Source organism: Linepithema humile, chromosome 3, assembly GCF_040581485.1.
Source record: "Linepithema humile isolate Giens D197 chromosome 3, Lhum_UNIL_v1.0, whole genome shotgun sequence".
NCBI classification, from domain to species: domain Eukaryota; kingdom Metazoa; phylum Arthropoda; class Insecta; order Hymenoptera; family Formicidae; genus Linepithema; species Linepithema humile.
Window position 1 is genome coordinate 10,058,267 of NC_090130.1, and position 6,981 is coordinate 10,065,247.

Genomic DNA, 6,981 nt, shown 5'->3' on the forward strand with positions numbered 1-6,981 from the left:
TTTTATTATTGGGGATAAGGATTAATCTATACTAAAAAGCGAAAAGCGAAAGCAATATATTAATGAGAAAATATTATAGAATACTTCAAGATGCCCTGGCTCGTTGTTAAATTTCATTTGGAAAATACTGTTGAAGCTGTACCAAAAAATTGGTATTGTGAAAAAACTTTGATGTGTTATTGGCCACTAGATTCCTGCAGTAGCTCTATCATTGAAGAAAAGATAAAAAATCAGGACGCTCCAAATCGTTCATTATGGAAAACATATCCTGCTGTAATCTTAGGACAATATGGTAAAAATTTGGTTTAATCGGAAATATTTAAGTAATTGGATAGCTTGATTTTAAAATTTGTAGGGTTACAAATAATTAATTTATGTTTTCAATTAATTGATAAAATTTTTATTTTGCAAATTATATGGATCCTAATTTAAAAATATTGTAATTAATAACTAGGGAATTTATAATTAAGTTTTATTTTATTAAATTATATTTTTTATAATTATGCAATTCAATGTGACTTTATTTATTTACAATGTATGTTTTACTAGCATTATAGTGGTATAGATAAATACAGTTAAACTTTACTTGTTTTTGGATATTAATGATTAATGTTTCTTTCTTTTAATATTTCCATTATATATATGTTTCTCTTTTCTTTTCTTAATTGCTCTATTTCTAATGCACCATATTTGTTTCTTCCAAATGCTGACCTGTCTTACTCTTACTCTTTAATATATTATGGATTGATCAGTTTAATATTCAACACTGTGAGGTTGTGAGACAAAAATCTACTATTTTTTCCCAACCTTATTTTTTTCATGTCTTATAACTCTTTTTTCGACCACATTCTCATTTTCTTTTTTCATTTACTCCATCAATATATATTCTGATGTGTAGACTGCAAGCTTTAATATCAATTTAATATATTTATAGCTAAACTTTATAAACATTCATCATTACAGGAGTGCAGAATTCTTTTAATATGTGTGATTTTGTATGCATAATTCATTACATAATTGTGACTTTTTGAAAACGTTTTTTGTTTAGATGATTTAAAAATTGCCAACAAAAAGGCAAATAAAGCTAAAACTACTAATGAACTTTCTTCACATAACGAAGACATTAAGAGAAAACGGATGTGAAAAAAGCAAAAAGATAATAAAAATCAAAATAAACGATTCTCAGATACTGATACATCATTAGATGATAACTCAAACGATGAAAATATTTACCCCATCACATCTTTTCTGAAGTCAAGGAAATCAGTGAATGGTAAATATTATTATGTATGAATAAAGTACACAATTAAACTGTTTATACATATATATGTGGTTCCTTTGATAGACACTTCCCAGCTGATTACTGTGAATGAAGATAAAAGTACAGAGAAAAATGAAAACAGTGAGTACATTTAATTATGAAAAATAGTAGTTATAAAACGTTGTTGACTAATATATATGTGGTGACAACAAATTATTAAAAAATATGTTTCATATGTAAATTATAAATTATATATATTATACCATATTTTATTTTAGATGTTACGAATTCTACATCAATTACGAACTCAGTGAGCGAAGAAGCTTTTTTAAAATACCAGTCGTTAAATTCAAGTAAATATAAATTATGTTTTTATAATAATATTATTTCTTTATATCTTATGAATATTTTTACTTACTATATACACATATTTACATTTATATATTATATGGAATATTGACAAATTATTGTTATTTCTCAAATTTTAGAATATTATGAGGAAGTATTGAAGGAAATAAACTTATTACATCTAAAAGTTAATGTGACATGTTAGATAGTATCAACATTCTCATTAGAAGTACAAAAGTAAACACTGAAACTGTCATAAATAATGATAGGTCGGAAGTTTTAAAGATTATACATTTGTTTCCGATGAACGAAGAATCGTTAATTGAAGTGGAAGATTGGATTAACAAATCAATTGATAATAAAGTAGCATTGGTATGAATAAATTTTCTATTAATTTTTATGTGAATTTTGTAATGACGACTAAATATGTACTAAAATTTAATATTGATCTCTCTATAACAGCTTTTATTTAAAAAACTTTTTATATTTTAGACTGAAGAACTAAGTCGTATAGGAGGATCCAGCTTAAAAGAGTTGATTAAAAGAATAATGTATAGAATACTACTAAACGAAGTCGAATGCTATACTCTTGGGAAGGTGCAAAAAAGAAAAAAGCATTTAAAAATTTAAGCATTGCAGCTGTTATTTTAGGTAAAAGTTATAAACTAAATAGAAATTGTGAATAATCTCATAAGTTAAAAATTCTTATTTAATGAAAGTATACATAATTCACTTTTTTTTATGATTTTCAGATGTTGTTCGTAAAAGTTCGAAATTTCAAAGCGCCACTGAACTGGAGACAATAAATCACATAAAAGCTTGGCTCGTCAGAAGTAAGGATCGATACATTAATGCACAGAAGAAGTCAAACCAAGTTCAATCCAACACTCCTGACAAAGATACGTAGCTATTTGCACTTGTTAAATAATGTGCTTTTATCATACTGAACGTATGTATAACTTATTCTCTTTTGAACAGACTGATATTCTAGTCTCGACATAGCAGTGATACTGCTTCTACATGTATTGTTATTACATATGTAAAATTGTTTTAATTAACCTCATTTTCTCAATTTTTAATAACTAATATTAAATCTTTTGTATGCAACGTTGAACTACAAAATGTAGTTTCTTTTATATGCAATGTTGAATTGCAAAATATAGTTTTTTGTTTAGTTTAGATAACAAGTTTTGCATTCAATGCTTACAATATTTTTTAGTATATGTTTTGTGTTTAAAATAAAAATGAATGAAAAAAAAAGTTTTCGAGAAAAACGTTCTCGATATATTAAAAAAAAGGTTAAGCAATCTCTAGAGAGCAATTATTAATAGTACTTATCAATTTCATGTTCAAAATTTAACAGTTGAGAATCAAATTGATGAAACTAATCGTTACAGCTACTCAAATAATGAAGTTGATTGTAATTCTGATAATACTGGTTATTTAGGTATTGATAATTCGACATTCAATGAACAACCTACCCATAATTCTGAAAGCACAATTAAAGATATAAGTTTGTGTTCGGAAAATAATGTTCATACCAAAAATAGTGAGCAATTATCTGTAAAAATTGCTAAATGGGCTGTGGAAAGCAACGTTAGTTTGTCTGCATTGGGAAAACTGCTCAATATTTTACGTGAAGATCCTTCTTATTGCACAAACAATTTACCGGCAGATCCTCGCACTCTTTTAAAAACGCCTAACAAATTGTATGGTAAAAAATTGGGATCTGGTTTATTTCATTATTTCGGGATAGCTGAAACATTAAATTCTTTATGCATTACCCATAATATTAATGTAACGTCCAACACAACGTTTTCTCTTGCAGTTAATATTGACGGACTACCTTTGAGTAAAAGTTCTGCAATTTCATTTTGGCCTATTTTGTGTTCCGTCAAATCAATTGAAGCTCTTAAAAATAAAGTTTTCTTGGTAGCTCTTTACCATGGAAATGAAAAACCGAATCCCAATGATTTTTTATTTGATTTTGTCAATGAATGTGCAAAATTAGCAACAAATGGCATATTAATCAAGACTATTACATGCAATTTTAAAATTGTAATGTTAATCTGTGATGCACCTGCAAAATCATTTGTTTTATCAGTTAAAAGTCATTCGGGCTACTTTTCCTGCACAAAATGCAATCAAGAAGGAGAAATGATTAACAATGTTATTTGTTTTGTTGAAACGGAAAATTTCGTAAAAAGAACAAATGATTCTTTTAAAAATAAACTTCACCCAGAACATCACATTGGTGAAACTCTTTTTATTAACATTCCAGGCTTTGACATTATTGATAATGTGCCCTTGGATTATATGCATCTTCTTTTGTTAGGCGGAACTAAGAGATTGCTGTGTAATAGACGTTATGGGTGGATATTTGGTAAACCTCCTCACAAATTATGTGCAAAGGATGTTAATGATATTACTAACTTGCTTTCCAAACTAAAAAAATATATTCCTTGTGAATTTTCAAGAAAGACTCGATCTATAATAGAATGTAAGCGATATAAAGCAACTGAATTCAGACTTTTTTTACTATATACAGGCCCAATAGTCTTAAGGCAAATACTGCCTTCTAAAGTTTACAATAATTTTATTACACTTAGTTTGGCGAGCACTATCTTAATTAGTAATAATTATTCAAAATATGAACCTTTTATTTCTTATGCTCACGAGCTTATGAAATATTTTATTATTAATTCTATTCAAATCTATGGTCCAGATTTTATTTCGCATAATATACATAATTTTTTGCACTTGAGTGATTGTGTAAGATTATTTGGTTCATTGGATAACTTTAGTGCTTTTCCATTCAAAAATTTTATGCAAAAATTAAAAAAGATGGTTCGAAAAACTTCTCAACCCTTGCAACAGGTTGTTCGTCGAATCGTTGAAGAGAATAATATTTTAAGATTTACTAAGAATACTGATGATAATTTATCTAGAGAATTGTTAATAGAGCATTCTGATGGCCCTTTAATAAATACTTGTAATCCTCCTCAGTACAAAAAACTTAAAACTACCGAATATTGTTTAAATATTAATAGAATTGCTAACCGATTTGTAGAGTTGAAAGATAAAACAATAATTGAAATAAAAAATTTTGTTACTCATGAAAATTCAACAGTTTTCTTAGGTTATAGCTACAGTTTGCAAAATGATTTTTACTCCAAACCATGTAGTTCATCTTTTTTTGACATACAGTATATAAAAAGGAGTAATAATTTACTTGAAATGTGGTCTATTGATGACATAAATAGAAAGTTAATAGTTCTACCATGTAGAGGTCAATACGTTTCTTTCCCACTATTACACTTATAATCAGAATTGAAAATTATAAAAAAAATTTAAAAAGTGTAATTGTTAGTTTAATTTCAAATTAAATATTGAATAATTAAAAATTAAAATGTAATTTATAATTTAATTATATTTGCAACTCTTATCAGCAATGTTTTAATGAAAACTGAACCTTTTTTTCAATAATTGTCTTTCATAAAGTAGTTTCCTTAAAATGTTAATGAATCTTTATTAATATAAAAAATATTATAAAAAAGAAGAAAAATCTATATTTGTGAAAAAAATTCAGCGTTTTTATATAGAACTTTATGCATACTTATAATGAAAGCGTTCCGTTTAAAAATTTGCTTTATCCACTTTTTATAAAAAATTAATAAAACATGCATTTTGTTTAGATTATTGAGCTTCATAAAAAATTAAAATCTTATTATGTACATTGTGTTCATAATTATATTTTTGTTTAAATTTTGCAAAAAATTTCCAGTCTATTAACAAAACTCAATTTTTTCCATTTAAAAAAAGGAATGTCAAAGTAGATTAGACAAGTTTTGGAACAGATCTGAATTATATTTATATTATATAAAAAGAATATAAATAAAAAGCACGCTAATTTTTGTTTTTGTTTTTGGAAACGTATTACTTTTTCTATTACAAACACTATTAGTGTTATACAATTACTGTTTAATCCATATATACAATCTTTGTTTTTTTAATTGGTAACGCGAAGTTTTTCTGCTTTGTAGTTAGAATTGAAGCTTATTATAAAAAGTGCTAAATCTATTTGCAAAATTTTTGTAGCTATATTTGCTTTATTTATAAAATATTACTTAAACACAAAGTTAATTGTTTTATTAATTTGTTTACAGAATATTGTATGTATGTATTAATAATTAATATTATACAAACATTTTAGTCTGTTGAATATCTTTTCAAATACATAAAGTACTTTTTTAGAACAAGCTTTTTAATATTGTAATTTAGCAAAATTTTATTTTTTAAGTTTCTTTATGGAATATTTTGGCCAAAGAAATAATGTCTAATTTTATGTTCGAAATAACTTCAAAGTTTAATTGTAATGTAATATTTATAAATTTAATATATTAAAATATAAATAAATGTATTATATAAATAAACGCATATATATATATAAACGTAAATACATATATTTCTTTGCATAAACCTTTAATTCCTTATCTATTTCAGAGTATATGCAGAATATGCATACAAAAGTACCTATTATGATACTTTTTTGTATCTACATATATATATAATACATAGAAGTACATGCATGATATATAGAAGTACACGTAATTTTCGTATATAAATTGAATATTAACTCGATATTAAATTTATGTATAATATATGTACATCATGTGTGGCTATAGCATATTCTATGTATATATAATGTATATATAAGAGTAATCTACAAACGATGTACATTCAATGTCATTAAAATGTACAAATATAATGCATATCAGTACATATCTGTACAATGTGTTTCATTTGTAGATCGTTGTATATACATAGAATGTTATATCCATAGAGATGTATATACATTTTATATGCATTGGCTATGAAATAAATATTCATTGTATATATAAATTATCTGACACACATACTTCTCACGAATGTATATAGAATATACCTTTTATATACACATGCATATTATATGAATATACAATGCACATACAGCGCATTGCATTCGTACATATCTACGATATCCATTGTACATCGTTAATATATTATTGTATGTACACAGAATATGTCATATTTACGGATGTATATGCAATGTATATACATTGAAGATCAAAATGTTATCTGGGCTGTTAGCAACTCCAGCCTTAGAAAGGAATGCTTGTTTACGACGTATATGAGTTTTGCGTTGGTTATTCATCATTCAATGAGTCTCACTACCTTTAAATGTATAAAAGTAAAAGAATTTAAAGAAGTTAAACTTCATGCACAAAATTCCATTTAAATGCCGCAGTAAATACTTTTATCATCTTTTTAATAGCGATTTCTACTGTTCTTATCAGCTATCAAACATTTTGCTGCGTACAAATATTACTGAT

At 25.7% G+C, this 6,981-nt stretch overlaps 1 long non-coding RNA gene across 1 annotated transcript; it reads left to right on the forward strand.

Annotated features, from left to right (window-relative positions):
• Window positions 1-52: 52 nt before the first annotated feature.
• Window positions 53-6,465, forward strand: LOC136998529 (uncharacterized). Its single transcript, XR_010889108.1, has 7 exons — window positions 53-292; window positions 1,049-1,273; window positions 1,346-1,402; window positions 1,540-1,614; window positions 1,750-1,981; window positions 2,102-2,260; window positions 2,362-6,465. It is a non-coding gene; the product is annotated as an uncharacterized lncRNA (long non-coding RNA).
• The last annotated feature ends 516 nt before the right edge of the window (window positions 6,466-6,981 follow it).